The 23,324-nt window shown below is 36.1% G+C and overlaps 1 protein-coding gene and 1 long non-coding RNA gene across 29 annotated transcripts in view; one reads left to right on the top strand and one right to left on the bottom strand.

Moving 5' to 3' along the window:
• LOC107128895 (uncharacterized) overlaps positions 1 to 23,324 on the bottom strand; it is a 785,137-nt gene that overhangs the window by 194,799 nt on the left and 567,014 nt on the right. The window lies entirely within an intron of this gene.
• LOC135969516 (uncharacterized) lies at positions 5,494 to 13,432 on the top strand. Its single transcript, XR_010584779.1, has 3 exons — positions 5,494 to 5,821; positions 6,476 to 6,553; positions 13,036 to 13,432. It is a non-coding gene; the product is annotated as an uncharacterized lncRNA (long non-coding RNA).

The following is a 23,324-nucleotide window of genomic DNA, read 5'->3' as shown; positions in this document are numbered from 1 at the left end:
TACTCACATTCATATGGCATTGCAAGGGGCCCTGAGTTGCTAAGACAATCTCTGTTAAAGAAGAACAAAGTTAGAGTACTCACACTTTCTGACTTAAAAACACTCTTTAAAATTTAATTTTCTGATTTAAAAGTCATTGAAATCAAAATGGTATGGTGCTGGCATAAAAATAAATAAATATATATACCAATGGAATAGACTTGTGAGTCCAGAAGTAAACCCAAACATTTATGGCCAATTTATTTTGACAAAGGTACCAAGACCATTTAATAAAGAAATAATCTCTTCAATAGATAGTGTTGGGATATCTAGATTTCCACATGCAAGAGAATGAAGTTTGGCCCCTACCTTATCCTATATACAAAAATTTACTAAAAATAGATAAACAACCTAAAGATAAGAACTAAATGATAAAACTCTTAGAAGAAAACATAGGGATAAATCTTCATGAGTTTAGATTTGGCAATGAATTCTTAGATATGGCACAAAACACATGAGCAACAAAAGAGAAACCAGATAAATTGTACTTCATCAAACTTAAACACATTTATGAATCAAAGGACATTGTTAAGAAAGTGTAAAGACACCCTACAGAATGGGAGAAAATATTAAATATTTACCAATCATATATATGGTAAGTGTTTAATATATAGAATATAGAAAGAACTCCTACAACTCAATAACAGAAAGACAACCCAATTTAACAAATAGGCAAATGACTTAAATAGATATTTCTCTAAAGAGGATATGCAAATGATCAATACATGAAATGATGCCCAATATCAGCCATTAGGGGAGTGCAAATAGAAATGATAATGAGATACCACTTCACACCTACTAGGATAGCTATAACACACACACACCCCTCCCAGAAAAATAACAAGTGTTGGCAAGGATGTGAAGAAATTGGAATCCTTGTATATTGGTAGTGGGAATAAAAATGTTACAGCCACTGTGAAAAACAGCTTTTTAGGTTCCTCAAAAAACTAAACACAGAACGACCATATGACTCAGCAATTCCACCCCTAGTACCTACGTGTATGCCTGAAATAATTGAAAACAGGAACTCAAATAGACACTTGTATGTGAAATTCATGGCAGTAATATTTATAGTAGCCAAAAGGCCACACAACTCAAGTATCTATCAACAGATAAATGGATAAGCAAACTGTGATATATTTGTACAATGGAATATTATTCAGCCAAAAAAACAGAATGATATGCTAGAACAGGGGTGAACCTTGAAAACATTTTGCTAACTGAAATCAACTAGATACAAAAGGAAAAATACTATATGCTTCCATGTATATAAAATATATAGAATAAGCAAATTCATGGAGAGAGAAAGTAAAATAGAGGTTACTAGGGAATGAGGGGAAAGAGAAATGGGAGGTTATTGTTTAATGAATGAATACAGAGTTTTTGTTTGGGATAAAAAATGTTTTGGAAAATAGTGATGACAGTTGTGTAACATTGTAAATGTAATTAATGCCAATGAATTGTACAGTTAAAACTAGTAAAAATTGCAAATTATATGTTCTATGTATTTACCACCATATATTTTTGTACAACAAAAATGTAGAAAAAGTTTGGGCAATATTATGTAAGTAAGCTGAGAGGGCAGATAAATATCAGAAAAAAATTAATCTGTGTTTTAGGGTCTTAATAATTTTAAGATGAGAAAATCGAAATAAATCATTCAGTCAAAAAAACCCCCAAACATTATTATATACCATTCAGATATCATCACATGTTTCGAAGCCTTGATTTCTTTTTTTTTTTTTTTTTTTTTTTGAGACGGAGTCTCTGTCTGTCGCCCAGGCTGGAGTGCAGTGGCGCAATCTCGGTTCACGGCAAGCTCCGCCTCCCGGGTTCACACCACTCTCCTGCCTCAGCCTCCCGAGTAGCTGGGACTACAGGCGCCGCCACCACGCCCCGCTTATTTTTTGTATATTTAGTAGAGACGGGGTTTCACCATGTTAGCCATGTTAGCCAGGATGGTCTCCATCTCCTGACCTCGTGATCCGCCCGCTTCCGCCTCCCAAAGTGCTGAGATTACAGGCGTGAGCCACCATGCCCAGTCGATTTCTTTTTTATTCATGAGTCGAAGCATATCTATATTCTCTGGATTCCAACAGGTCTAGGCCTCAAAGGAATGTGAGCTACTCTGGCCATTTTTTTCTTCCTATTGCCTGTGTAATTGTGGAATATTCTCGCCATTTTTGATGGACAGTGATGGCATCTGTTACTTCATTGGTGGGGCTTAATGAACAGGTTCCATTTATTTAGTTGCAACATCACACAGAAAGGTGAGAAACTTTTGGACATAGATTTCCCATAAGAAAGTTATCCTTAAATTTTTCTTTCTGAACAAAAAGTGAACATGGAACTTGGCATGACTTCCTTGAGAATATTAACCATCACTATTTATTGTTATCGTATGTTTTTCTTCAAGAGCGTTTATAAACAGGAGTTTGGTCAAGAATTTTCAGAGCAGATAGTGATATAGGAAATCTGGTTGGCCGGGTCCTAGGGGTTGGAACAAAGGATGTTTGAGGCTGAGACAGGATCGAGGCAATGGGCGCTGGGTAGTGCGTGAGCCCTGTATGAGAAATCTGGGCAGCTAGGCAGAACCCAACTACTGGGTGTCTGAGCAGCAGGTCATTTGCTGGGAGAGAGGAGGATGATAAGTAGCAAAGCTAATGTTGGTACTCAGTCAGCCTCTTGTGATCTGCCTGAAATTCTTCTTAAAGAATGAAATGTGTTTAAATACATGAGAAATAATGCTTCCTGCATGGGAGTGAGCATGAATATAGTTGAACCTACAGCTGAGAGCAAGGAGAGAGCCTGGGCTAAAGGAAGTTGGTACAGGAAGAATCTTAAGTGTTCGTATGTTTGTGAAAACATTGTCAGTGGCAAGGCATAATCAAACCTCAGTGCTCTGGTTGTTCATGAATGCAGAATTTAAGAGATATTCCTTAGTAAAATGTTCTGGTCATTTTGGAAGCCCTGTTGGCAAAACAAAGCTGAAAATACCTTCATTTATCACTGTTACATCAACATGATAAGAATGGTAGTGTTAAGAGGGAAAAAACAAAGGTTCAAATGGTATGTTTTTAATCTAGAACAAAGAAAATCTTCCTGGTTTTAATTACATATTTTAGACTTTATAAAATGAATTTATCATTTGTAGTCTCAGGGAGAAAATATTCCCCACAAAATAAAGAAGATGCTCTGCATAACATAGCCCAAAATAGATCTGGGGCTGTACTAATAAAGAAGGATACTTATTTGATGTATATGCTCACTTGCCTTAGTAGCCAAGAGCAACATGGAGTGTTTACTGTATGCTCAGAAATGTTCTAGGCACTTTAAGTGTATGAAGTTATTTAATACTGTCTCTGAGCTAGGTACTGCTATTATCTCCACCCTAGAGATGAAGAAAATGAAACATCAAGAGATAAAACAATATGCCCAGGAGCCCACAACAAGCCACAGTCAGTGTTGAAAGCACCAGTGTCTACATCCAGAGTCCATACTCCTAACTACTGTATTATCCTACCTCTCACAACTAAAAGGAAAGGCCTTGGTTGGTGCAAAGAAATGATGCCAAATCGGTGCTTCCAAAGTCTGATTCAGAAGACATTGGTCCCTCACTATGTTTCATGGCACTGGTGAAATGCTGAATATTACATGTCCCTCTTCCCACCATTCATTGCGGAACCATAGTAAGTACTAGTATTAAGGGCTTTGAAAGTTTTGTCATAAATAAATCTTTTAATAATACTGGTACACCTAGTACAGGATCTTCATTTGTATAATATCTTATTACTGTATCTAAAAATCAGTATCATATGGGTTACCCTTTGAGAAATACTGCCTTAAAAAATAAAAACGCTGTGGTAATAACTGGCTGTACTCCAAAATTACTTGTTGCTAACAGTTTCTTTGACTAATGCAAATCTGGAAGCCTAATTCTGAGAGTCATATGTGGTAAGCAAGGCAGACCCATTATTTAGATTCAGTGAAATGAGCCTTAAAGATAATACCATACATTGTTCCTTGATCAAGAAAATATTATCCAAATTTGATTTTTCTTTAAAAACCTTTTTTTCATTTTTGTGGAGACATAGTAGGTGTATATATTTATCATGTGCATGAGATGTTTTGATAGAGGTATTCAATGTGAAATAAGCACATTATGGAGAATGGGGCATCCATTCCCTCAAGGATTTATTCTTTAAGTTTTAAACGATCTAATTAGGTTATTATTGACTATAGTCACCTTGTTATGCTATCAAATAGTAGGTCTTATTCATTCTTTCTAGGTTTTTTGCCCATTAACTCATTAATGATTTTTATCCATTAACACATTAACCCGTTAATTAACCTATTACCCATGAATTTTTCTAGGCTTAGAGATCTCTTTTCTATCTGCATTTATTTTCTTTTGCTTTTCTCATGTTCTTCTGGTCTTAAGTTCGTCTGTATTGGCTTTGGTCAGTTTCTTATTTCAGGACATTTTACTGCTTACAGATTATTTTGGGGGTCAGCTAATGAAATCTTTCAAAATTCACTTAAAAGAGCTAATCTTCATCAGTTGATTTTCATGAGTTTTTTTTCTATACAGAAAATATGACAGATTACTTGTCTTTAAATACATATAAACAGCTTGAGTCTGTTCTCTGGATGCTTCAGTGATGGAGAAGGGAGGTGATTAGATCCTCCCTTTTTGGCTAAAAGAGTAATTACTGAATTGGTTGCTGAACTGAAAATGGATTTCCCAAAATTGTCAGAAATATGAGCCCTGTGAAAATTTCACCCTCTGCTCCCTACTCTCCTGAATAACCCTATACCCCATTTCTCAGGATCTGGTCCTTTTAAACCACTGTATTCTATATTTTCAGTCTTTATATTGCTTTCTATATGACTGACATTACTATTAGGTAACAGTTTTAAATAGCAATTTAAAAAATTATGTGAGTCTGTGGAAATATTCTTTCTCTACTAATGTTCTGACAGATTTATAAATGTCAAAACCATTATTTCTTTATAGAAATGAATTTAAGAGACACAAGTTCCATAAGTGACCATAAAATTATGACAGAATTCACAAGCCACAGAAATAAATTTGTTTCATTCTCTCATAGTCATATCACAAATAAGTCTTTCGCTTTGAGATGGTAGATATTTTGGGGGCCACAAATGCCTTCATATTTTAAAAAATGCTTACGTTTACCTGCATGGGCCTAGTCCATGTTTCACATGAGGACTAACAGTATATTTCTTGCCATGCTATAGCCCAAACTGGAATTTCCTGTAAACCAGTTATAGGCTATGTGTTTATATATGTTTATATATGTTTATGTATGTGTATGTGTTTATAAGACAAAATAATGTTTAAAGGTAAAACAGTGAGACATATCACCCATAAATCCACTACCATAAACAACCACTATTAATACTTCTTGCAATGTTTTTTTTTTTTCTATCATACCCTTACAGCACTGAGTATAGCATTAAGTTTTTTGGTCCTGTTGTTGATTTCATAGGTAAAACCTTTACTCCCTTAAATTTCCACTTCTTTAATTATTATTGAGCCTGAGTATTTCTCCTAAACAAATTACAGGCTCTATTTTTTCTTTTTTCGTGTTCTTTGTCCATATTATATATTTTTTGCATGTTCTTGTATAAAAGTTTGTTTTTCTCATCCATTAAAGACAGGCCGTGTTTGAATCTTGGTTCCACCATTCACTAACTGTGTGTCTTGGACAGCTTATTTAAACTTTCTGCAGTTTTGGCTTCTCATCTATGAAATGAGGTTAGTAGCATCTACCTTCCAGGGCTCGTATAAACATTAAATTAGTTAAATATGTGAACCACAGTGTCTGGTTGTGGTAGGCACAACGTTACGTGTTCACCATCCATTTCACTTTCCTTGGCATGGAGCTAAACTATATTCATAAACTCCAGCTCCCCAAAAATCTAAGTATGGTCACCTAAGTCTCGGCAGTGGAATGCGAACAGAAGTGATGTGTCACTTGTAGACTGCTGCAGGCAAGTCTTCTTTATTCCATCCACACTGGTAGAAGTGAGTGACTCTGAGATGAAAAAGTTACAGGATGGAAAGAAGGTATTTCCCCAAATCATCACTTGGAGGAAAGCCACAAAGAAAAGTCACCTGACCCATATCAGATTCTACTAATATCTATTAGATTTTTTTTTTTATAAAGCTACTGGGATTTGGGGGTTTACTGATTGCAGCAGCTAGAGTTATTTACTCTGCAATACATTTGCTCATGGTAAACACTTGAGGAATAGAAGCTATCGACATTATTATTATTATTCACAATAAAAAGTGATGGCTAATGTCAGCTTTATACTTGAATCATACTTAATATTAATTGGTCAGATGGATTAAAACAATTTCCTTCACTCTGAAAACCTTCTCTCCTTACCCCATTTTTTTTTCCAGCTGTGATTCACCCTTACCTCATTAAAAAAATCATTGCATGTCCTCAGGAGGCTGTGTTCACAAGAATTATAAAGTACAGTAAGTATTCTATATTTTATTATAATCAGTTCCATTTCTTTAAGGTCTCCACCTAACCTATACTTCTTAAAGCCACTGGTTCTTATTCATCTTCATGATTGCTTTTATGAAAAAGAAATTAATACAATATGTAGGTGGAAGGTACTGATTAGTAATGTTTGATCTATAGTCATAAATCTATTTGGACATAATTTTGGGTATTTATAGACTAACAAACTTAAATGCATGGACATGTGATTCCGTTGAAGTATTGTAAGTTATTCACAGACAAATGAGTAGGTATAACAGGCCTAAAGTAGTATGAGGTAGAACAATTTAACCTCATTTAAAAAGCCCCACATATTCCATGTATATATTTCTGGGAATGAGAAATAATTTCAAAGTGTTCTGATATCAAGTATTCTGTTATTTTTTAAAGGTTTTACACTAAGGACCCATTTAGTGGCTAGCATTTTGTGACTCTGACAGTACCCAGCTGAGGCAAATGGGCAGGATGGTTGGTTGTTCTTGGTTGAATTAAATTATGTTTCCTCACAGTGACCTCTGGGGGATTCCTCCACTCTTCCTTCAATCCACCAGTTCCTTCCCTTCTCATCTATTCTTTCCCAGATTTCTCACCAAGGCAAAAATGGCCCAAAGGGCTTTGCTGTGTAACTAGGTGTTGGGAGGCTGAAGTACTGATGGATCCCTTTCCCCGGATTTATTTTAGAGTGGTCATGACTAATTGACTATTAAAATGGAAGTGAGGAGGACCTCTTGTCAGCAAATGAGGCATATTTGGCGTTGATGGCTTTCCTACTCACAAAAAAAGGCACATCAAACTTAATGTAAGACACCAGGCACAACTACCAAGCACAATTAGTAAATGGGTAATCGCATTTTCATATTATTATCTCATTTGACCCTCATAGCAGCCTTTCCTGTGACATGGGAGGAAAATAGTATTATCTTCCTTTTATTGAAGAGAATACAATCAGAGATGGTAAGATAAGAGCCAGTATGTTCTGCTTAAACCTGAATCTACACCATGCTAATATTCCAAAAAGTATGAAGAACCTACTGTGGCCAGGTGCCACTGTCATTGCTGTGTGACCTTGGGCAAGTTACTTAATCTATCTGTGCCTCAGTTTCATCAGCTGTAAAATGGGAATTATAATACTGACTTCATGGGGTTGTTGGAGGATTAAATAAGTTAACTTATATAGTGTCCTGAGAACAGTTCTGGGGCATAATATGCATTCAATAAGTATAAGTTATCATGATATATTGTGGTAATAAAAATGATTACTCCTAATTAGTAAGTAAAATAATTTGATTTCAAAACAAGGTTTTCTAACTCTAAATTCAGTGTTCTTTCGATCATAGCGCAGCTGTCTCAGACTACCTTACTATTCTCCCAAAGCCAGTTAGGTGTCATGCGACCCAAAGAATAAAGTTAGTATTATGTCTTATATCAATATCAACAATTTAGTGCTAAAATGCTAAACAACCACTTAAATATCATAAACATACACTAATGTACATGGTATTTTTATTCACCTTTAAAGATTCATAAACTGTAAAATTCATTCTCTTAGTTTACTTTTGAGTAGTTTTTTTTTTTTTGTTTTTTTTTTTTTTTTTTTTTTTTTAAGAGACAGGATCTCACTCTTGTCACCCAGGCTGGGGTTCAGTGGTCTAATAATAGGTCACCGCAGCCTCAAACTCCTGGGCAATCCCACCTTGGCCTCCCAAAGCCTTGAGTAGAATTTCCTGTGAATATTCTGGAAGGAATTTTTCTAACATTAGAAGTAAATACAAGCACATCTTGATTCAGGGACCTAAAACATACTCAGAAACTTGAATAATAATCCTTTATAAAAAAACCTTTTATTTTAGGTTTGGGGGACCATGTGAAGGTTTGTTATATTATAGGTAAACTCGTGTCATAGAGTTTGTTGTAAAGATTATTTAATCACCCAGATATTAAGCCTAGCATCCAATAGTTACTTTTATTCTGCTCTTCTCCCTCCTCCCACCCTCACCCTCAAGTACACCCCAGTGTGTTGTTCCCTTCTTTGTGTGCATGAGTTCTCATTATTTAACTCCTATTTATAAGTGAGAACATGTGGTATTTGGTTTTCTGTTCTGTTTTAGTTTGCTAAGGATAGTGGCCTCCTGCTCCATCCATCTTCCTGCAAAAGACATGGTCTTGTTCTTTTTTATGGTTGCATAGTATTCCATGGTGTATATGTACTGCATTTTCTTTATCCAGTACCCAGAGGAATATAAATCATTCATCATAAAGACACATATATATGACTGTTCATTGGATAATAATTCTTATTCATTGATTTAGTCACTCAGGAAGTATTTACTGAGTTCTTTCTACATGTAAACATTATGTTATTCTCTATGTAGACGAAGAAGTGTCAAGCTTCCTGCCTTCAAAAGAAGAAAACATAATAATTTTGCTTGAAATTTCCTTCTCAGTGCTAACAGTACATGAGGAGAGAAAAATAATTGAATTTTTCCTAAATTATTTTTTAAGAGGGTGTGAAAAGGATGATAGTGTTATTGCTTCTCTAATTAGCATGTATTAAAACAACAACAACAAAATAATAGTCCTTCCCTCTGCAAAACCTACAACTCATTTTAGTTCCTCAAATATTTGCTATTGACACAGCACCTCACTAGGTGGACATAGTCCTTGTCCTCTAGCAATCTGTGGTATAGCAGAGCAGACAACGATAATACAAGCAGAAAATGATCCATGGTTTTCAAATGATATGTATTTAGAGAAAGGTAATGTTGAAGTGGTAGAAGTAATCAAAGTTTTATGAAAGAGGTAGTATGTAAACAGGGTCTTGAAAAGTAAGTAGAATTTTGACAAGTGCCATTGTTGCAGGCAGTAGAAAAGTTTAGTATAATACAGAGCTGCTGCGCTGTCCAATATGGTAGCCACCAGCCACATGTAGCTATTTAAATTTAAACTGGTTAAAATTAAACAAAATAAAAAAATTCAGTTCCTTGGTCACACTAGTCACCTTTCAAATGCTTTATAGCCACCTGTGACCAGAGGCTATGATATTGAGCAGCGCAGAGTAGAACCTTTTTATCATAACAGAAATATCTATTGGAAAGGGTGCTACAGGAGTGGGAATGAAGAAAGGTCAGGAGGTGGAAATAATGAATTATCTAAATTTCTGTCCAAGCCCTTAGACAAAACATCAGAAATAATAATATATCCATGTATTTCCTCCCCAAATCTAAATTGGAAATACATGCCTATGTAAGGATCAATGACTCAATTGTTTCAGTGGCAGGTCTGGTCCAATAATCATGCTGAGTTCATACTATAAATCAATAATGAAGACATAAAACGTAACAGGCTTATCTAATTGCTTCATCTATCTGAGCATGCAGATCACAGTGGCTGAAAGCCAGGCCCTAGGGCACAGCCAAGTGTGGGTGCTGCTGTCTCTTCTGGCAGGAACCTGTTGTCTGAGTGGGTCCGTGCTGAATGACTTGGGGCTGTCACAGTTGCAGTTCACTAAGAACATGTTCATTATTAAATTATTTACTACTTTGGAAATAGTGACAGCATCCACTGCAAGCCTAAAAGGTAGTTAGAGATTTGAGGAACTAAACTCTAAGAAGCAACTCTTGTTCTGTGAATATGGATGAACTGAGCAATGTGTGACCACAATCATTGATAAACTTGTGAAGTGCAAACTTCATCATTTTGATAAGAGCTTCTGTTTGTTCTGTCAGGAGGGAGGTTTGGCTCAGCCTCCTAAAGTTGTGGTGTTTTTACAAAGCCAGCCAGGCACAGGTCTCATTTTCCTTGAGGTACAAATGTGTACAGGGCCAGGAAACCATATAATGAGGCTTGAGAAATCTATGGGGTTTTTTTGAGGACTAAATTGGGAAGAGAACTGCTTTCTCAGATACCTTAACTCCCAAGAAGAGAGTCCTTGTGCACAGAACTTGTGGGAGGCTCCATCCGCTGGTCTTTACCTTTGGATACACTGTGCAAGTTTCATGACAGAATCATTAAGATAATCAAATTGTCTTAATTCTGGTGCAATTCATGGATGTACTCATAAATTTAGGTAAAGTGAAATGCATCAGCATAGTTTCTGTTCTTTAAAATAAATATGAAAATATAGACTAAAAAAAAAAAGAAAAAGAAATCTATGGGACTCTAAAATGTGTCCCTTCATTGGTTAAAAAAAAAAAAAAATAGAAAACCCAATTATTTGGGGAAATCAAGCTAGCTTGGAATATGCTGAACCCACATTTTTTGGTTGGGTGGTTCCTCTATTAATTTTAGACCCAATCATTGCTTATAACTTGAGTCTTTTAAAATATTATTCAATAAAAACGGACTTTTAATGTGCATATGGAGGCCGGTATGGTGGTGCACATCTGTAATCCCAGCACTTTGGGAGGCCAAGGAGGGCAAATTGCCTGAGTTCATGAATTTGAGAGAAGCCTGGGCAACATGCCGAGATCCCGTCTCTACAAAAAGTACAAAACTTAGCTGGCATAGTGGTGTATGCCTGTAGTCCCAGCTACTCAGGACGCTGAGGTGAGAGGATTGCTTGAGCCTGGGAGGCCGAGGCTGCAGTAAGCCGTGTTTGCATCACTGCATACCAGCCTAGAAGACAAAGTGAGACCCTACCTCCAAAAAAATGTGCATATGGTATTTTTTTTTGACACTATCATTAAGGATTTTATTTATACATGCTCATTGGACAACAGATAATTGTCTTCTCTTAAAAGAACTTGTGAATATCAACAAAAGGTAGTAAGGCAAACAGTGGGATACTAACTTTAAGTTAGTTTTTAAAAGTAAGATGTAATCTATGGATAACTTACATATATATATATTTATTATATTGTTTTTCTTATGAAGGAAGCTTATAGAACCATATTTTTTCTTTTGAAAGACTGGCATTTAGAAGAGTCATGTAAACTTTTTTTTTTTTTCGAGATGGAGTTTTGTTCTTGTTGTCCAGGCTGCCTGGAGTGCAATGGCACGATCTCAGCTCACCGCAACCTCTGCCTGCTGGGCACAAGCGATTCTCCTGCCTCAGCCTCCCGAGTAGCTGGGATTACAGGCATGCGCCACCATGCCTGGCTAATTTTGTATTTTTAGTAGAGATGGGGTTTCTCCATGTTGGTCAGGCTGGTCTCGAACTCCCGACCTCAGGTGATCCGCCCACCTTGGCCTCCCAAAGTGCTGGTATTACAGGCATGAGCCACCGCACCCAGACATCAAAGCATTTTTAGAACTCCATAATGCTACAGGTTGGTGTATCAGAAAGGAATTGCTATGCCATAAAAAGCATTTTTGTAACCCTAGTCATATATGAGCAACTATTTTCATATAATGTTAACCAATGTCAAGAGAAAAAATGAAAAAATATGCATACCAGGAAAACCTAGAGAAATACAGATTTAATACTTTTCAGTTTATCATATTTTTTGGAGAATGCTTATAATGACACATGGTTTTCAATTATTTGGTGTTTCTCAATTTTGCATTTGCTTGAGACTGTTCCCTCAATGAACTCAACATTTTCAAAGGATCGAAAGAGACTTTTTTTTTCTTTTCTGAACACAGAGAAGTGTGGAGAAAAAATTAATTTCAGTTTTCTTTATTTTCAGATCGCTCCTGAGTTTCATACATGCGAAATCATACTGATGACGCAACCATATATAGCATTATTTTGCTGGTTCATGCTACCTCAGCAGAAAGTAACAAGGCTAATTCTTTTTCTCTGCATGATAAAAATCTATTACATTTATTGAGAAGCCTACCAGTCGATAGACACATATTTATTTTGGGATAATCCAGCTCCTAAAATACTATCGATGACATTGACCTTTAGCTGGATTGCAAGAACAGAATACGCACAACTCATTTTTTCCCAGTTTCATAATTTTGGCATCCATATATTTTTTTTAGACAAACTTAGGCTGCCCTTGCTTGGCTATGATAGATATTTTAGAATATCTCTGACTCATGAATATAAATAGTTGTGCAAAAATAAATTTCATAAAACCAGAGCTGGTAACAAAAATCACCTAGAGATCAACAACTCTGAAAGAATCTAGTGTCACATTCCTTAGAATGTCAGATTAAACTAACATGTGCCAGTCAATATTGCTACACTGCGACCCCTGATGCCTCCTAAGCAAAACTATTAAGTCCAACATTCTCTCCTGTAAGCACTTATCTGTAAGGATGGCTAACATGTCCTCTGAAGCAGATATTGAAACTGATTGGACAATAGGTAGATACCAGACAGGGGCCTGGGGGCCGACCTCTAGAAATAGGGGGAGAAAATCTTAATCTGCAACACAATGCCGTTCTCTTGAAACCCTATCATTTTCACTTCCCATGTGTCTGCTGCCTGACTGTGAATGGATTTGAAAAGGAATGGTTAGTGCTGAAAATTGGATCAGAGCTAACATTCTCTCATTTTTATCAGCAGCTGCCAAAGGTCATCTGACATAATAGCTGATGAATTCAAGCCCAGTGGATTTCATTTGCAATTTTCAATTTACTGAGGCCTCCAAACCCCACGGTGATAAAAGCTTCCCCTATCGTGGCCTGTCACAAACATCAAGAAACTGCACAAACGCACAAGAAAGAAAAAAGAGAAAGCTGTGCATCATCACAGCTATAGATAAGGAGAACAGGAAGAAATGGTATCATGCAGGAAGGTGGGGAGCAGCCTGTGTGGCTAGTTCTCTAAATGCCAATTGAAACGAAAAGACTATGAGGAACAATCAAATAACTTCCACAGAATAACAACATGTTTCTTTGGAGCTTTTATGTGAAAATTGCCTTCTAATCTCTCTGACTTGACATGCTCCCACACAAAAATGTAAGTGTAAATATGCAAATAAATAAATGAATAAATAATCTTTGCTTACCTGGTCATTGGAAAGCACACTCTGTGCCGTATTTACCATAGTTTTGCTTTACAAAATGCAGGCTCATAGAGGGTCTTTGATCATGGAAGTATAGGTTCAGCACTAAGAAATCGTTTTTCTTAATTTTTTTTTTTTTTCAGAGAAATGGTAGATTCTTTGATTGATTTGCCAGGGAAGTCAAAGTACTGACATAGCAACTACTTGTAAGTGGATCTAGATGTAGTACATATCAAAGATGCATTAGCAAGAAGAAGAAAGTCATTTTCCCCCTTGTCAAACATTTACAATGAACTTAGGCAGGATCGGGAACTGAATCCTGTTCCCAGGCAATTGTTCAAATTGAGCAAACCATATGTGTGTTTCTTGGAGAATGGCAAGTTTGATAACTCAGCAGGTCACCTTTGTCCTATCCTACTCAACTTATGCCATGGCCTGGCAAAGGAGAAAGCAAATAGATGTCCACTGCTTGAGGTGTAGCTGCTGGGAGAATTTAGTTTCAAACAGGGATGTCTTGATCCTGCTTCTACCAAATAGATTCAGGAAGGCTTATGAGGTTTGTCTGATGCAGTAAGAGGACTTGGCAGTGGGCATGTACCAACCTGCGAATGCCAACATTTCTGATGACACTTGACAAGAAAATCTGAGAATGGTATCAACAGGATCAGAATATTAACTTTATTTGTGTGTTGCTAACTGTGTGACAATCACAGTTTGGAAAGGAAAAGAGAATAATTCCTGGTTGACTCACATGACAGTGAGAGATTGCCTATTGTAGAGTTATTCTTTAAAATTGCAACAGCAAAAATAAAAGTAGGAGCTACTTGTTGTAAGTGAATCTTGAGTTCTTTGAAATTAAACTGTTTCTTAAGATTCTTCTATCAGCAAAAAATTTAACAATCTTTTAATTCTTCAAAGTCTCAACATAGAAAAGTTTCCTCAGTAGTTGAAAATGGCAGGTATTAACATTTTGAAATAAGAGAAATAAAACTTTATTCTAAAGCTGCAGAAAATGTGGAAAGTAATAATATTGTAGCATTTTAGTATTTTTTCCCTACACAAAATTATCAGGATGCCATTTTTTAAAGGTTGCTTTCATCCTACCATTTTTTTTTCTTTTTTTTGTTTCTATAGGTTCAATGAGAACTCTCTATGGTTTGCAATTTCCATGGGTTCTCTTAATTGTTAGCATAATACTGAGACCTCACTGGTGGTAAAATATTATTTAATGGGATCTTAATTTAGACAGGCTTCTAAAAAGACATACAATTTGGTAAGAGTATTTCATTATCACTGTTCTATGGCAGTGATATAAGGCAAGCTGTACCAATTGGTCTGCAGTTACACAGCATAAAGGTTAATCTCTTTTATGTTCCTTTTATTAGAAAGGCAGATCTGAATCTTCGGGGCAGAGTCCTAAATTGTTTTTGAAGATGGATTGGTTCACAGAGACTCTTCCCTCTCATACCCTATGGATAATTACATTCAATCAGTCCAGAGTATTCACTTCAGTTTGAATGGTAAAAAAGAGCATTTCTCATTTCATTAATTAGTTCTTTCGTTCCTTCATGCAGCATTTATTTAGTGCCTACTAAGCATAGGTATGTTGAGAACTATAAATAAGACTTTCCCCACTTTCAAGCAGTTTACAAAAGACAGGAGTAAAGAATGTTTTAAATTTGTCTCCTTTCTTACCTCACACCGCCTCCCCCCTCCCAAATTGAGTTTATGTCATGTATCTATTAAAACTTTAAAATAATAAAAAGTTTATATTGAGAATTTGGGTGGTAGAATAATACCTTTGGCAACTAGATAACATCTTATTTTGTGTTTCCCATTTTTTGGTAATATGTGCATCACCATAACTTTTTTTTTTTTTTTTGCCAAATTGATATACACTCTATTCTTACTAAATAACTTTTCTTTGAACTCAGCTTTAAAAAAATTAAATAATTTCAGTTAGAAAGGCATCATTAGATATACTACCACAAATAGAAAGCCTGTATCACAAGCTATGAATAAAAAATAATTATAAATATAACTATATAACTATTATTGTATAACCACCTACAATATCTCATGTTCTATGGGCAGTAAAAGTATCACTCTTTGGAAAATACTGGTTTTGTGCTTGATGCTGATAAAAACAACTGCTGCAGATTTGACTGCCATAAGAACGGAAGCTCTGTGAGAACAGGTATTTTGATTTTTTTCTTGCTTTACTCCAGTTCCAAGAACAATGCCTAGCAAATATTAGGTGCTAAAACATAATTTTAAAATAAATAAAAGTCAGTTAGCTTCTGAAAGATCACGTTGTATTTCTCCTATCATCATACTCATTGTGCTTTATAATAATTACTTGTTTAATGTTTCTCATAATCACTGCACTGGTCAAAAGCTTTGCTTTTCTTGTTCATTCCTGTTATAATCATTCATGCCTAGAACTATGTCAGGAACATAGTAGGTGCTCAATAAATATTCATTGGATAAAGGGACTTGCCATTCTAAAGTCATACAGCTTCTATTGCCTCATTGGTCATTTTTTATTAAAGGAGCTCAACCGGCCAATATCGGTTTAAAGCTATTCAACATCTGGCACATTAAATAAAAAAAAATTTTTGTTGAATAAATAAATAAATGAATTAACATTTTTGTGACACCAGAAAAAGAGTTAACTCTGTTTATAGAAAGACAGATCTTAAAGGGAGAACAGATAATTCTTTTCATTGCTTAAATGTAGTGCCAGTTTTCAATTCTTGAATAAGTCACCCTGGCAAGGTTTTCTTACAATTTTACAAATTAAGATTGCACTAAAATTTGTGTGTTTGTAGAAAAACTGACAAATATTGAGGTCAGCAAATTACACCAAATGGTAACAGCCAGTGATTTGATGGTATATTTTTATTTAAATTGCTTTTATGAATTCCTTGATTTACTTAAGAATCAAGCATCCTGACTAGACAAGTGATATTTACAAGATCTGAGTTTACGTTTTTCTATTACAAAGACATCCATAAGAAGAAATAGTGAAAAATTAGCTGCATTTCTCTGGTCCCCACCTCCAAAGGAGTATTGTCAATCACTGCTTAAAACATAAGCTTTTGTAGGTTTTGAATGCTTTGAACTGGAAAACAACTATTTTACTGGATAATTAAAGGGTGTTACAACTGATTGAGCTTGTGTAGAATCAGGAAAATTGGTGGGATTGGATGGACATATAGGTCACAACACTTTTCTTTTGTAATATTTTCTACTGCAAATGATTCTTCAGTTGAAAAATCAAGGCTTGAGCTGAGGTATCACAAATGGCTTGATAAAGTATGACTTGAAAATCAGACACTGGGAGAACTATGTTTATCGTTTAACAAATCAGACACAGCTTAAATAAAGGAATGATTTCCTTAATAGACTAATTCCTTCTCATAAATTTGCTGATTGAATTATGTATAACCAGTTTCATTTGAGCAAATCTTCATTTCTCTAATCTGCCCTATATGGAATAGGGTTCGGTAAGATATTAGTGGATATTTTGTTGAAAAAAAATTTGAGGTCAGAAAAGTTTAGAAAATTTTGGGCTGAACAGATTTTAAAATCTGCCCTTCAGAATATATAGTAACCAGTTAATTTATAAAGGGTAATATTAACAAACATTTAAGAACTCACTACTCAACTCAATCAACATTTCTCATTTTTAAATATCTTTTAAGAAGTAATAAAATATTACATTTAATTAAATGTCCCTCTACACTTTTTCCCACTTCCATTCTCTTCTTACTCTTTTCAAAGGCAATCAACATTCTAAATTTGATACATTCCCACACATACTAACACATAATACATGTATATAGCATTGCATGATATAAAAGTTATTACACATTGCATAATATTGTACAAAACTTCTGCAAATTTTCACTGAAAATTACATTTTGTATTTATGTTGATACATGTAGGATGAATTCATTTTAACTCTATATTTAACTGTTATATACATATTTTCAATTTTTTGGTAATATAAATAATGTGGCAAACTTCTCTTATTGGTTCCAAGATGTTTTTCTTCCTTCTTACTCTTGTGGTGCTCAGTGAGTGTAGTCTTGTACACCTAGTGGAGGTCAGCCCCCCCAGATTTTAGACACCCCGCTGCCATGAGGGTGGCTTCCAGCAAGTGCAGCAGCTGCCCCAGTGGGGATGCTCCTGATAAGTTCCACAGGCACTCTAGCCAACTTCCCAGAGAGTTCAGGAGACTGGTTAATGCAAGCTTCCCAGAGAGGTCCATGAACACTCTACCCTGAAAGCTTAAGGATAGCTGTGGGCTTGCCATCCGGGAACCAGCTTTGACCCAGATCAACTCTGCAATCTTGTTTTCCATCCAGTGCAACTATAACTCTTCCAGTGAGGTCTGGGGAAGTCCCCCCTCCCAACCACCTTTTAAGTTTGTTATTTCCTTGGGCACTCTCCCTCAGCCCTACAGCATTCTTTATAGAATTCTTTTTCATTCCCTCTAGTAGTTAATCCTCTGTAAATAGTCTCTATCTATCTATCTATCTATCTATCTATCTATCTATCTATCTATCTAGATCTATATAGATATTTCTATATCTGTATATAACTATATATCTATATATACAGATATAGAAATAGATCTATATATATATAGATCTGTATATAGAAATAGATCTGTATATATATATCTATATATACAGATATAGAAATAGATCTATATAGATCTATAGATATAGCACCCACCAGCACGCCCAGCTAATTTTTTGTATTTTTAGTAGAGAAGGGGTTTCACTGTGTTAGCCAGGATGGTCTTGATCTCCTGACCTCGTGATCCACCTGCCTCGGCCTCCCAAAGTGCTGGGATTGCAGGCGTGAGCCACCGTGCCCAGCTCTTTTAGTTGTTTAGGGAATCTCCACACTGTTTTCCTGAATACCATCAAAATACCACCACCATTCTTCACAGAACTATATATACATATATATATATATACACACACACACACACACACACAGAGAGAGAGAGAGAGAGAGAGAGAGAGAGAGAGAGAGAGAGAGATGGGGTCTCTCTATGTTGTCCAGGCTGGACTCCAACTTCTGGCCTCAAATAATCCTCCCATCTTAGACTTCCAAAGTGCTGGGATTACAAAAAAGAGCCACCACACCTGGCTATAATGGTTACTAATTCTTTATATTAACTGTATTTATTGTATTTTTAATGGTTATTAATTTATTAAGAGTTTCTATTGCTTCATGAGTCAGTATGACTTCATGAGTCTAGAAATCTGTATTTTCTAGAAAAATTTTCACTTCCTCTAAGTTTTCAATAAAATCAGCCTAAGTAATTTATTTATTTGTTATTTTTGGCTCTCTATTTTCTCTCCATCTTTATTTTATTTATTTATTTATTTATTTATTTAATTCTCACAGGTTTTTTGGGAACAGGTGGTATTTGGTTACATGAGTAAGTTATTTGGTGGTGATTTGTGAGATGTTGGTGCACCCATCATAAGAATAGTATATACTGAACCCAATTTATAGTCTTTTATCCCTCACTCCCTTCCCACCCTTTCCCCCTACATCCCCAAAGTCCATCTTATCATTCTTATGCATTTGCATCTTTGTAGTTTACTTCCCACTTATGAGTGAAAAGATGCGATGTTTGCTTTTTAAATCCTCAGTTACTTCACTTAGAATAATAGTCTTCAATCCCATCCAGGTTGCTAGAAATGCCATTAATTCATTCATTTTTATGGCTCAGTAGTATTCCATCATGCGTATATACCACAGTTTATTTATCCAGTCGTTGATTGATGGGCATTTGGGCTGGTTCTGCATTTTTGCCATTGCAAATTGTGCTGCTACAAACATGCACGTTCAAGTGTCTTTTTCATATAATGACTTCTTTTCCTCTGGGTAGATACACAGTAGTGGGACTCCTGGATCAAATGGTAGTTCTTCCTTGAGTTCTTTTTTTTTTTTTTGTGATGGAGTCTCGCGGTCTCCCAGGCTGGAGTGCAGTGGATCTCGGCTCACTGCAAGCTCCGCCTCCTGGGTTCACGCCATTCTCCTGCCTCGGCCTCCCCAATAGCTGGGACTATAGGCTCCTGCCAGCACGCCCAGCTAATTTTTTGTAATTTTAGTAGAGAAGGGGTTTCACTGTGTTAGCCCGGACGGTCTTGATCTCCTGACCTCGTGATCCACCCGCCTTGGCCTTCCAAAGTGCTGTGATTACAGGCATGAGCCACCGCACCCGGCTCTTTTAGTTTTTTAGGGAATTTCCACACTGATTTCCCGAATTCCATGAAAATACCATCATCATTCTTCAGGGAACTAGAAAAATAATCCTGAAATTCATATGTGAACCAAAAAAGAGCCCAGCCCACAGAACCAAAGCAAGACTAAGCAAAAGGAACAAATCTGATGGCATCATATTACCTGATTTCAAACTATACTATAAGGCCATAGTAACCAAAATAGCATGGTACTGTTATAAAAACAGGCACATAGACCAATGGAACAGAATAGAAAACCCAGAAATAAACCCAAATATTTACCCAACCAATCTTTAAAGCAAACAAAATCATAAAGTGGGGAAAGGACACACTATTCAACGAATGGTGCTGGGACAATTGGCAAGCCACATGTAGAAGAATGAAACTGGATCCTGATCTCTCACCTTATACAAAAATCAACTCAAGATGGATCAAATACTTAAATCTAAGACCTGAAACTATAAACATTTTAGAAAATAACATTGAAAAAACCTTTCTAGACATTGGCTTAGGCAAGGATTTCATGACCACGAACCCAAAAGCAAATGCAATACAAACAAAAATAAATAGCTGGGACTTAATTAAACTAAAGAGTTTCTGCACAGCAAAAGGAACAATCAGCAGTGTAAACAGACAACCCATAGAGTGAGAGAAAATCTTTACAATACATACATCAAATAAAGGACTAATACCCAGAATGCACACACACACACACAAACTCAAACAAATTAGCAAGAAGAAAACAATCCCCTCAAAAAGTGGGCTAAGCATATGAATAGACAGTTCTGGAAAGAACATACACAAATGGCCAACCATGAAAAAACGCTCAACATTACTAATGATCAGGGAAATGCGAATCAATACCACAATGTGATACCACCTTACTCCCTCGAGAATGGCCATTACAAAAAATCAAAACATAATAGATGTTGGCGTGGATGCAGTGAAGAGGGAACACTTCTACACTGCTGGTGGAAATGTAAACTAGGACAACCACTATGGAAAACAGTAGTATAGTATTTATTATTTTTTAATAATCTTGGCTGGGCATGGTGGCTTATGCCTGTAATCCCAGCACTTTGGGAGGCCAAGGAAGGCAGATCACAAGGTCAGAAGATCAAGACCATCCTGGCCAATATGGTGAAACCCCGTCTCTACTAAAAATACAAAAAAATTAGCCAGGCCTGGCGACCTGCGCCTGTAGTCCCAGTTACTCAGGAGGCTGAGGCAGGAGAATTGCTTAAACCCGGGAGGTGGAGACTGCAGTGACCCAAGCTCATGCCACTGCACTCCAGCCTGGCCACAAAGCGAGACCCTGTCTCACAAAAAAACCCCAAAAAACAACAAAAATCCACAAAAAAACTACCATAATATTTAATTGATTCCTTTTCACTCCTAATGTTATTTGTGCCTGAATATGTGCTTGTGCACCTTCCCCCTCTCTCTGTCTCTCTCTCGCACTCTCTGTCTCTCTCTCTCCCCATCGGTCCTGCTAAAAACCAGGTTCTGTCAATTCTCACTAATGTTTTTGTTTTTATTTCATTTATATCTGTTCTTATTACTTGTATTTCTTTTTATTCCTCTGTTTTATTAGGGTATAGTTGAGAAATAAAAACTGTATATATTTAAGGTGTACATATGATGATTTAGTATATGTATATATTGTGAAATTATTACCATAATCAAGTTAATTAACATTATTATAGGTTTTTCTTTTGTTGTAACTTCATTGAATTTACTCTGTTTTTTCCAGCTTCTTGATCTCTCAACTCATGTATTTTCTGAAATTTTAGTTTCAAAATATTTTTATATTCACAAGAGATTTATGCCTTAAATCAAAAATATTTATGGTTATATTTTAAAATCTTTTAATGTACATTTTGTAAAAGTGTTTTTGTTGTTCATTTCTAACAATTGCATTACGATTGGAGACATAACATATCTATTTGATGACATTTTTTGATATTTGCCTTGTGACCTGTTAAATGGACAATTTTCATAAATGTTCCATGCCCTTGGACATTATTTTATTTACTGGATACTATGCCTAATCTGTGTCTAATCTACTATTACTTTGTGTGCTGGCTTTCATTTTTTCTTTTGAGAAAACAGCTATCTTATTTATTAATGTTTTTAAAAAACATTTAAGAAGCCCTCAAGAAAGTGAAGATTTGTGGGCCCAATATCCAGGGAAAGAAGAAACCTATGTGTCTTAGATAAAATTCATTATTTTTGGCATTCAAATATTTTATATTGCTGTTAATGTTTTGTCTGCTTGACCTATACATTTCTTTTTTTTTTTTTTTTGAGACGGAGTCTGGCTCTGTCGCCTAGGCTGGAGTGCAGTGGTGCCATCTCAGCTCACTACAAGCCCCGCCTCCCGGGTTCCCACCATTCTCCTGCCTCAGCCTCCTGAGTAGCTGGGACTACAGGTGCCCGCCACCTCGCCCGGCTAGTTTTTTGTATTTTTTAGTAGAGACGGGGTTTCACCGTGTTAGCCAGGATGGTCTCGATCTCCTGACCTCGTGATCCACCCACCTCGGCCTCCCAAAGTGCTGGGATTACAGGCGTGAGCCACCGCAGCTGGCTCGACCTATACATTTCTGAAAGAAATGTCTGAAAATATCACTCTAAAAATGTACACTTGCCAATTTTTACTTGTAATTTGTCATTTTTTGTTTGGAACATTTTAAAGCTGTGATGCTGGGTACATATCATTTCATTATTGTTATATCTTTTCAAAGGTTTGAAAGGTTTGTTCCTTTTATTATTATGTGGAATACCAATCTATCATTATAATGCTTTTAGTTGAAATTCTATTTTGTCTTACCAGCTTTCTTTTGATGAGTGTGTTCCCTGAGAGAAGGTAAGTCATGCAATACCTTGTAAGTAAAGAGTTTTTTTAAGCTTTTCTTTTAGTGAGATAAGAAACCATTAGAGGATTTTGAACCAAAAAAATGCCATGATATGACAGATGTTCAAAAGAGTCACCTTGACTGTTGTGTCAATAGACAGAAGTGGGTTGCGGTGGAAGCAGGAAGAATTGTTAAGTCTATTGTAATAAAATTGGCAAGAGATGATGGGAATTTACGCTGCCTGAAATGACAATCCAAGCTGTTTAGGATCAATTTTCCTGCTGAGAATGACTGGTTAAACAGGACAAAATATACTTTTTGAATCCAGAAAAAACATTTAAGAAGCCCCAAGAAAGTGAAGATTTGTGGGTCCAATAGCTAGGGAAAGAAGAAACCTAGAGGACTGAGTCCAACATTTGCTTGGCTCTCCCCTTCAAGGTGTTTGCCAGTTCTAAAAGAGGCCAAGAAGCTGTGCAAAGCTTTCAGGACTCTCAGAGCCCACCAAGGAGGCAAGGCCTTGATAATAACCCAAGCCTTTGGTTTGTGAACAAGAAAGTCTATGTTATTAGAGTAAAATTAATCTAGAACTAGGTTATAGGGATTAAAGCCAAGCTTTGAGTAAATTTATTTCCTAGTTCATCACATTTCAAGGTGACATGAGATCAGGGGTGGTCATAGCCTAAATTTTTGCAGAAACAATTGTAACGTGTCACT

The sequence above is a fragment of the Macaca fascicularis genome, chromosome 2 (assembly GCF_037993035.2).
Source record: "Macaca fascicularis isolate 582-1 chromosome 2, T2T-MFA8v1.1".
NCBI classification, from domain to species: domain Eukaryota; kingdom Metazoa; phylum Chordata; class Mammalia; order Primates; family Cercopithecidae; genus Macaca; species Macaca fascicularis.
The sequence above is the reverse complement of the archived record's forward strand: the minus strand, read 5'-3'. Positions and strand labels throughout refer to the sequence as shown.